The sequence below is a fragment of the Scyliorhinus canicula genome, chromosome 20 (genome assembly GCF_902713615.1).
Source record: "Scyliorhinus canicula chromosome 20, sScyCan1.1, whole genome shotgun sequence".
NCBI classification, from domain to species: Eukaryota; Metazoa; Chordata; class Chondrichthyes; order Carcharhiniformes; family Scyliorhinidae; genus Scyliorhinus; species Scyliorhinus canicula.
Window position 1 is genome coordinate 9,655,462 of NC_052165.1, and position 8,886 is coordinate 9,664,347.

Genomic DNA, 8,886 nt, shown 5'->3' on the forward strand with positions numbered 1-8,886 from the left:
TGTCATCCTCGCGCATGCCCAGGGGAGGGGGTCATTTCCGCGTCCGCCATCATGAAGACTATGGCGAACGCGGAAGGAAAAGAGAGCCCCCCCCGGCACAGACCCGCCCGCCAATCAGTGAGCCCTGATTGGCCAGGCCACCATGGAGGCACCCCCCGGGGCCAGATCGCCCTGCGCCCCCCCCAGGACCCCGGATCCCACCTGCGCCACCTGGTCCCGCCGGTAAGGTAGGTGGTTTGATTCATGCCGGCGGGACCGGCATGACAGCGGCGGGACTTCGGCCCATTGCGGGCCGGAGAATCGGCCGGGGGGGGGGGCGCGCGCCGCTGACAGGCGCGGTACGATTCCCGCCCCCGCCGAATCTCTGGTGCCAGAGACTTCGGGAAATGGCGGGGCGGGATTCACGCCGGCCCCCAGCGATTCTCCGACTCGGCGGGGGTCGGAGAATCCCGCCCCAGATTTTTACAGTATCCCTCTGTCTCATTATCCTGCTCTATGATTTGTTAAATGTCAATGTGTGTTATGGAGCAAATCTGATTATAAGGCCAGAATTCTCGCATTTATTCACTCAAAGTGCATCTGACGTACAACAACAGTACAAAGCACTTGGGACCAGGTTTACTTTCTATGATTGAGTGCAATCGTAATATAGCAAATATAAAGTTGCTCTAAACTATTTTGGGTGCATGGGTTGCACATGTTATTTCCCTTTTACCACCTTGCCCATCATTTTCCATTCACGCATTTGGCAGTTGTGGTTGGCTTTAGTGGTTAAAGACGATCATGGGAGAGGGATTTGGGGCACCTGGGATGTCTGTGCTCAGATAAATCAGCATTGTGAGAGTCACCTCAGTGGTAACTGTGCAGAAGCATTGGAGTAGCAGATGTGCTAATAACAGTTCTGTGCCATGGCATAACTTCAGTTTGTCCAAAGCTCTGTTGCCTATATCCTATAACCCATCACCTCAATCCTTGTTAACGTACATTTTCTCCTGGTTACCCAAAACTACAAATTTGAAGTTTTCATGCCATGCACTTAAACCCTTTATGGCCACATCTTTATTTCTGGAATTCTCCCATTCCTACAAATAATCCACGCACCCCCAAACTGTCCGTTCCTCTGACTCTGGCCTCTTGCTTATTGTCTCCGACTTTGTTCCATCATTGAGGACCATGCTTTAGAATTCCCACTCTGAGGCCTTCCATCTCTAAGCTCCATTTTCCTCTTTGAATGTTATAATTCAAATAAACACATAGTGAAGAAAAAACTGGTCTTTATACACTTACAAGCTTTTATTGACAGAGGTGCACATTACACATCCTACATCTCCAATCCAATGACCAGTTTCAGTCTGCTTTGAAAGGACGGATTTTCATTCCATGTTGGCAGGTTCTAACTGGAGTCAGGCCTGCTGACCAAGAGACAGTACAAATCCATCCCCAGGGGCTGTCTACAGCAGACGCAGGGGGGTTAGAAGTCCTGCCTCGATGCTCTAGGGCTTGGTCCCAATTATAATAAAAGCAGTGAAGCAAAAAATGCCCTTTAACCCTCACCCCTCTACACACTCCACATGCCCCATTCATGGCACCTCATACCCTCCATGCCAACCTATGCCCATCCCCATGGCCTTTTCTGGTGCCATGCCAACTTTGTGCCAAATCATGCCAACACATATCCCAAAGCCAACCACCCTTTGCCCTTACACTACCCCCCCATACCAACTCATCCAGTATCTACCATTGGTAGGAGTCATGCTGAGATGAAATAAATTATTGCAGACTTCACTAAATTAAAAAAAAAACATTCTAATTGAAAAAAACCTGTTCACATATTTAGCATGTTAGATAATTAATCCTTTATAAAAACATTTGTGTTCATAATCACACATCAAAGATAGCTAACCTATTTCTAACCATGTTGAGCTGTCAATCAAACTATAAACCTACAAGCCCCCCCCCCCCCACAGTGATAATGGTAGATTGTGGAGACAGTAAAGCAGTACTAATCCTGTAATGATAGTCCCCAGCTTTATGTCAATAAACATCAATTGAAATTGCAAACAATGATGTTTTTTTCAACTGCAGGATGTTATTTTTTTATGAAGAGGAGGGGATTTGACTTGACATGTTGACAGTCAGGGATTGGTGAAAAATGTCTATGCCCCTTTCCACCCTCGGCAAACACTGTGGGTGCCGGGTTCAGGGGTGAGAGTTCTGAATCCGAGCCTTCAGCATCATTTTGGCTAAGATTTGGAGTTCTTCAGTCTTGGAGAAAATGGGGATATATATATAAATATACATGCACTGTGGATCCCCAGTTAATGCCCAACACTTTAATATGATTAAATACCCAATTAATATGCATTTAAAATTTCTCATCACCTTTACGCATATCTCCTTCTTTAGCTCAGTGCCAGTTCTGAATTCTGCTTTTATGAAGCACTTTAGACGTTTTTTTCAACGTTAAGTCCCGACATAAATGCAAAGTATTGTTCTTGTTGCACAAATGATTGCAAGAATGACCCCTGGAATGAAGAACTTGTCGTATGAGGAACGGTTGAGGACTCTGGGTCTATACTCGTTGGAGTTTAGAAGGAGAGGGGGGATCTTGTTGAAACTTGCAGGACACTGCGAGGCCTGGATTGAGTGGACGTGGAGAGGATGTTTCCACTTGTAGGAAAAACTAGAACCACAGGACACAATCTCAGCCTGAAAGGTCGATCCTTTAAAACTGAGATGAGGAGGAATTTCTTCAGCCAGAGGGTGGTGAATCTGTGGAACTCTTTGCCGCAGAAGGCTGTGGAGGCCAAATCACTGAGTGTCTTTAAAACAGAGATAGATAGGTTCATGATTAATAAGGGATCAGGCATTATGGGGAGAAGGCAGGAGAATGGGGATTAGAAAAAATATCAGCCATGATTGAATGGTGGAGCAGATGCGATGGGCTGAGTGGCCTAATTCTGCTCCTATATCTTATGGTCAAATGCTATCACTGGCAGCAATGAGCCCATAATGACTCCAGTAAAGGAGTTCAGGGAATGGGGAGGGGGGGGGGGGGGGGGGGGGAGTCAGAGCCTGTGGGGGGGGGGGGCGTGTAAGTCCGGGAGGGATGGGGGGATCAAATCGGGAGGGGCGGAGGGAGGGGGGGTCGGTCTGGTATGGGCTCAGTTTGGGAGGGGTGGTGCGGTAAGACCAGGCGGAAGGGAGTGGGAGCAGTTTGAGATGGGCTCAGTATGGGAGGGGAGGTCAGTCCTGGAGGAGGCTCAGTGTGGAAGTGAGGGATAGGGTTTAGTCCTGGGGGGAGGGGGGCCACTGAGGAAGGGGGGGGGTCAGTCCGGGATGGGGGTCAGTTGGAGGAAGTGAAAGGGGTCACTCCGATAGGAGGCTCGCTCCAGAGGTGGCTCACTCTGGGCAGGATGGAGTGGGGAGGCGGGATTGGTCAGGCCACGATACGGCACAGACCAGAAGGGTGGCCAGTCCAGGGGGGCTTAGAAGATATGTCGAGGGACAGGTAGTGTTGAGGAAGCAGAAGGATCTGGACAGGCTGGGAGAGTGGGCAGATGGAATACAATGTGGAAAAGTGTGAGTCCATCCTTCAGCGAACTGGGTCCTTACGTTCTAGAGTTTGTTCGTAAACCTTATCACAACCTTTACTACTTTGAGACTCCTCTTGATGTCCTCCTCCTTTTCCATGGTTTTAGCAATCACACCTCATCTCAGCATTGTACTGTGCTGCGTGATATTTGCAGCATCAAAATTGAAGCTGGTTTTGACTTTCACTGTCCAATGGGTATGGTGTGGGTTAAGAAGCCAGAGGTGGGTTGGCACTTCTTCACGATGCATTCCTTCTCCCATCATTTTTACTTGCCTGTTCAGGCACGGGAATACTTCCCACCAAGGAGGTGGAAGGGCTGTGGAATGAAACGTGATCAGAACATGCACGGAATTTTAACCACCGGCCCACCCATGCTTCATTACGTTTCTAGTACTTTTGGAACAGTGCAAGTTGGCAGCATTACGTTGTACTGCTTTGGTCTTACCACTATCTACTTCCTAACCACTTGTTTATTTATTTCCTTCAGTGTAGAAAGAGGCTTCAAGGCAAATCACAGCAAGGATGCAGACCGCAGGAAGCCGAGTTAAAGTGATCTTTTAATAAAATGTTAAACGTTCCTCCAGGCAGGAGGAGCAGGAATTCTTCTCAGTGGGCCCACAAGGAGACCTTGGGCCTTCCTTGCCCCAGGCTATTGCCCTCCCTCAATGGTGAACTGGCTGATCTCCCTTCAAATCTTTAGTTAATTTCACACATGCATTTCCTTGGATCTCTATAGTGGTCTGACCCCGCCCCCCCACCACCATTCACTATCCCTCACCCCCCCCCCCCAGCCGCGACCGCCACCTTGTGCATTTGAGCACTGCTGCGCATGCACACCTAAACATTTTAGTTGATTTACTTTCATGTAGGATTAATACAAATTAACCACTGATGATTTTTGTTTTAGTAATTTTAATTTGTTTCATTTGAAATTAAATAAAAATCGCTTATTGTCACAAGTAGGCTTCAAATGAAGTTACTGTAAAAAGCCCCTAGTCGCCACATTCCGGCGCCTGTTTGGGGAGGCCGGTATGGGAATTGAACCGTGCTGCTGGCCTGCCTTGGTCTGCTTTAAAAGCCAGCGATTTAGCTCTGAGCTAAACCAGCCCCAGCTAATTTCTTAACCCTTTCAATCCCAAATCGGAACAGACATAATTTACACTGCCGTTCAGCTGCTGGGATGTTGAATCTTAGCACAGTGTACTAAACAGCTGGCTTGTAATGCAGAAGAAGGCCAGCAGCACGGTTTCAATTCTCAGACCGGCCTCCCCGAACAGGCACTGGAATGTGGCGACTAGGGGCTTTTCACAGTAACTTAATTGAAGCCTACTTGTGACAATAAGCGATTATTATTATTAAGGTTTGGGAGATCAATTCAATGCAGAGTGTTGCTGCACCATAGGAATAGTTGCAGTGACAACGTAAGTGCATTCTGAAAAAACACACTCAAATGTTATTTGTTTTGTTGAACCCCTATCTCCACAGAATGTTCTCCTGTCAATTCCCTGCATTTTTCATCATTCGTTTTTTCTTAGATAAAAGAGAGATAGAAAAGTGACAAAACCCTGTCTTTCAGTGCAATTTCTGGAGGCGAGTCAGTATAAACCTTTGGACCTATAATTTATTTCAATGGCTAAAATAACATTCTGGTATCATTAATATTCAAAACTCCTGTTAAAGCTTATGGTTAATTTTTCACAGTGTGGCGTGAATTAAAAATAAGGAACTTTCCATGTTGTGATTGTGGCAAATCCCCATATGTGCAAATCTGAAATTGTCAAATTCTTGAAACTGTGCAAGGACTTTTTTTTCAAACAAACTTAACCTGGACTTGACCGTGTATTGGTATCAAAATTGCTGTTCCTATTAGAGGTAGGTCCTATTTCTACCTGAACCTCTGGCACAGATCTAGATTGCATTTTATCGTATGGATTATTCTTACGTTTTCTAGGGTGTGCTTATTGTTATGTGAGAGTACCTTTAAGAAATGAGTGTTTATAAATGGGTGTGTATATAAATATCTGTAGTAAGAGTACCTTTAAGAAATGGCTGTTTACTACTGCAGTGATGTCAGAGAGTGGGTGGAGCTGGACTGTCTGTCAGTTTTTTACTTTTGTTTTAGGCTGTTTGCTGCAGGGTGTGTTTTAGTTTCATTTTCAGGTGTACTGTTGATCTCTCTGCCATGAAAAGACTATCTCTTGATCATTTGGTGAATTCAGAATTATAAATGCTTTCAGTAGTGACTTTAACCTGATGTGCTTCTGTTAAAAGGTGTTTCTTTTGTAAGTCTTCTGGATGTTAAAAGGACAGTGTAAGCATTACTTAGTGTTGTATTCTTTGAGGGTTGTATTTGAATTAATGGTTGCTAAGATGTTCACTGTATGTTGCAAAAAGGTTAACTTGAGTTCATAGAATAAACATTGTTTTGCTTTAAAAATTACTTTACCATTTCTGCTGTACCACACCTGTAGAGTGGGCCGTGTGCTCCCCATACCGCAATCTATTAAAAGTTGTGGGTCAGGTGAACTCCATGATACACTTTGGGGTTCTCCAAACCCTGGCCCATAATATTATCGACAGTAAAAGTGAGTTCTTAGAATAATTAATGTTTGGTCATTATTGGTAATGGTTGGATCATATTACATGTTGCTATAAAGTTTTCTTGTGAGAAAGTTTTGAGCTTCTGTGTTTGTACTTAATAACGTACAATTTTAGCAGACATCAATATATTGCTCCACAAAAGAAATGTAACGGAAAATATCTGGTGCGGAATATTGAACGGCGATTGAAATAACAGCTTCTGTGCTGTCTTGTCACAAATGTGTGTTTTGTTAAGTGCTAAAGTTGATGTTGCACTGATGCAGCCTGGTGGTAGAGGCACTGATAACTGCGTGAAACTGTTGCACACAGAGATAGGCTCTTGACATCGTATGTCGGCCCGAGGCTGTCCGCTTTGTGTCTGCTTTAATTGAAAATTAATAGTTAGGGGGTTGTCATGGAAATGATACCATTGCTTGCAGACAGCAACCCCAGCTTTTTTTTTGCAAAGCAGACACTAGTGGTATTGTTTGTCCTTTTTGACCTCGGAAGGTCAAAAGCCTGTAGGAGGAAGAGAAGTACACATATTCTAGTTCTGGAAGAAAAGAAGAGGAAAATGGTGTATTTAAATTGAAATGATATTTTCGTTATAAAGAGCGAGGTGGGAGCAAAAGTTTTGAATAGGAAAATGGTTGAAGATTTTTTTTTCATTTTACGCAAGCAATTAACTGTATTATTACACAGCCTCAGAGGTTGATAATACTGAGTTGCAGTGAAGCACATTATCAGCGTAGCTATTGTAAACAGATTTGTGTGAAAATTTGGTTTGACTGACATGATAATAGAGACTATCATTTTTCTCCCCTTTGGTACGGAATACAGTGTCATTGTATCCGCTATTCACAGATCTTCACAAACATGTATGTGATGATAAATTACAAGTATTTGGGATAGGAGGAAATTCTAAAGAAAAACGTAAGGAGGAAGAACAAGATAGAACATATGTGCACACGATTCAAAAGTCACAATGGGATTAAGATGCCCGATTCTATTTAAAAAATAAGAACGATGACATTCAGAGATCTTGGGGAAATGATCGATTGTCACTTCAAATATTATTATTTTTCCACGATAGCAATTTTTTGTTTATATCTGTTTCCATCATTTTCTCATGATGACCAATTAAAGGTCATTTCAGACTTGTTTGTGAAACAGACAGCTGCTATTAACTAGACCAAGTTCACAAAGAGCTGGCGAATATTGGGTAAATCAAAATATACAAAATATTCAGCTGGTGGTTTGAGTGAATAGACAGGTTTATGCAGGGGTGGGGGGGGGGGTAGGTTGATGGCAGTGGGTACAACACAAAATTGCTGTAATTACTTACCCAAAATGTATGCTTTATGGGTTATTAGAGGCAATTATTTTTAAGTAGTCCTTTCGATAACTTCCCCTCCTCTTTTTTTTTAGGGTTCCATGAAGATGGAAAGTGCAGGCAGATGTTGTTCATCTGGGGCTACTACTAAAAAAAACAGTAGCAGAAAAGTTTTTGGCTCAAGATCATTTAGAAAAGAATACTGTGCAGCAACACTTAAAAAGGTGCTTCATTTAAACCCGTAGGTAATGTGCTATTAAAAGCCTGTTCACTCATGCCTGTTCGCAGCTTGAAGCTGCCGAGTTCAAGTGCTCTTTCCCTCGAGTTGGAGGCTATAAAACTGAAAATGCTGTCATGCCTGCCTGGGGTGGAACTCCTAGAGAACTCGCCAGTTCTTGCACAAAACTTAATGATGCCAAATTAATGATTTGATTTACTGATTCTGAAAACTCAATTTTTATTATCCAGCTTCGGCGCAAGTAGTTTTCTTTTTACATTTAGCCCCTGGTGGCTCGGGTTTGAGGGGTTCCCCCACCTTTTCATAACGATGGTGTCCACAGCCAAACACTGCTAGGTTACTCACAGTATTAAATCTTAGAACTCCATGTGGTGTTGTGAGAGCTGGTGGCAGATGGACTTTCTTTGCATCTGCTGTGTACAGACTTGGCTTTGTACTCTTCTCCTCGGGGAGAGAAAGTCTTTCTTCTCTGCTAGTTGATTCCTGTTTTTGTGAAACAGCTAAGAAAAACATCTGTGGCAGGCAGGCAGGAGGAAAAAAAATTGACAAAGGATTGACAAACACCATTAGCTGAAAAATTTTCCATTTCATTGAAACTATGTATTGTTTACTTTACTGTACATATCTTAATACATCATCCTCCTGATGTGGTGGTGGTGGTGGTGGCTGAGGAACTGGAACAGTGTGTGATTCTAATTAAGGTTGGTAATTGATGGTATCAAAGTGTTCAAAAGATTGAGGGTTGATTAACATCTGTTAACATAAATTGTGGCTGAGAAGTGGTTCTGATGCAGATTGAAGATTATTTTCTCTTTCCTTTTTAAAAAAAAATCAGATATTTTGCCTGTGAAATGCTGCCTTTGGTCTCATTATGTTTGTGTGTGTGTGTGTAACATTTGCTTTGGCTGTGAATTGCAGAGCTCAGGAATTTTATCCGAAGCATAAGTGTATAATAGTAAGCCAGCCCTAATAAGGAAAGCCGGCAGTACATTTATTACTGATATGGAGGCTTGGGGAAAGGACAGATAGGTTTGACGCTGGTATTTTTTTTTGACAGGGATTGAGCACTTACTTTAGATACATTATGGTAAGCATGCTGGCTCAGTCTTGAACCTTTGTCACCCCTCACGTTGCACTCCA

At 43.5% G+C, this 8,886-nt stretch overlaps 1 protein-coding gene and 1 long non-coding RNA gene across 3 annotated transcripts in view; one reads left to right on the forward strand and one right to left on the reverse strand.

Moving 5' to 3' along the window:
• Positions 1 to 7,946: 7,946 nt before the first annotated feature.
• The window catches only part of LOC119954992, a 6,469-nt gene continuing 5,529 nt past the window's right edge, over positions 7,947 to 8,886 (reverse strand). For both annotated transcript variants that reach the window (XR_005458356.1, XR_005458357.1), the window contains exon 2: positions 7,947 to 8,259. This is a non-coding gene — a long non-coding RNA (uncharacterized LOC119954992). The remainder of the gene's footprint in view (positions 8,260 to 8,886) is intronic.
• Positions 8,251 to 8,886, forward strand: part of foxp2 (forkhead box P2) — a 460,612-nt gene continuing 459,976 nt past the window's right edge. Inside the window, exon 1 of the mRNA XM_038780768.1 lies at positions 8,251 to 8,447. The gene's annotated coding sequence lies outside the window, so the exon portion shown is untranslated. The remainder of the gene's footprint in view (positions 8,448 to 8,886) is intronic.